The sequence below is a fragment of the Stegastes partitus genome, unplaced genomic scaffold (genome assembly GCF_000690725.1).
Source record: "Stegastes partitus isolate 25-593 unplaced genomic scaffold, Stegastes_partitus-1.0.2 Scaffold401, whole genome shotgun sequence".
Taxonomy (NCBI): Eukaryota; Metazoa; Chordata; class Actinopteri; family Pomacentridae; genus Stegastes; species Stegastes partitus.
In genome coordinates, this window is record NW_007578132.1 from 350,234 (window position 1) to 351,320 (window position 1,087).

General features: G+C 42.0%; 1 protein-coding gene across 1 annotated transcript in view; it reads left to right on the forward strand.

The window, feature by feature from the left end:
• Positions 1-1,087, forward strand: part of LOC103359867 (dystrophin) — a gene marked incomplete at its 3' end in the record, with an annotated part of 141,803 nt that overhangs the window by 7,730 nt on the left and 132,986 nt on the right. The gene's annotated exons all lie outside the window — the stretch shown is intronic.

Below are 1,087 nucleotides of genomic sequence, written 5' to 3' on the forward strand. Positions count from 1 at the left end.
CTCCACCCCCCATGACCCTGGTGAGGATGAAGGTGTAGAGATGATGGATGGATGAACACAAATAAAAACTGGGATTTTGGTTGAATTACATATCTTATTTTCATTTATTCTGGACACAGGCACATGTCTGTGGTTGTGTGATCCATGAGGACTTTGCTTCTTTATCCACTACAGGAAGTCTGAGAAGTGGCACAAAGAGGCAGAAAGCTTTAAAGAAATAGACCTTACTTCTCATAGTGTTCACTTCAGGCCGTCTGCCCTGCCAGGGAATAACAGACTAACGTATATAGATGATGTGAAACGGAGGGAGATGGCAAAGATGCAGAGAGAAGGGACAAGTTTAATTTAAAAGACTGATATCACCTCCCATCTGCACTCTCACTGCATCTCCTCTTCCAAGTCCATCCTTCAACTTCAGTCAGTGTGTGTGTGTGTGTGTGTGTGTGTGTGTGTGTGTGTGTGCGTGCGTGCGTGTGTGTGCGCGTGTGCGCGTGAGAATATCATTGTATGCGTGGAAAGTATGTAATGAACAAGGATCTTTACATGGCAGAGGTCTGTCTCTCTATTTGTTAGAAAACTGAGTCGATGTGATCACAGACCTTCTTTTCAGGGTAGTTGTGGCTCTGCTGCTACTCGTGGGGATTTCATTGTCAGCTAATCTATAAAATGTCTAAATGCAGTGAAAAGTGTTCGTCACAAGTTCTCTGAGCCCAAGGTGATGTCTTCAATTTGCTTTTACTGTCAGCAGCCAAAGGCAGAGAATCATATTTAATTTAGAATATTTTAAAAAGCAAAGAAAAGCAGGGAATCTGAATTTGGTGGAACTAAATAGTGGGCAAGAAACCCAAACAAATAAAAAGATTTTTATTTCAAAAACACATTCATCAATATTCTCGTACTTAGAGTTTACTCCTCAGGACATCTAAAGTTCACAACTGGTCTAGACTTGAATATCAGCCGTGCACATTCGTCTGTTTGTCTTCACAGCTCACATGTGTTACCAGAGTCAGCTCAAGTTTAAAATACTGCTCTGTGTGTTTTGGGTTCTCCGGCTTCCTCCCACAGTCCAGAAACATGCTGAGGTTAA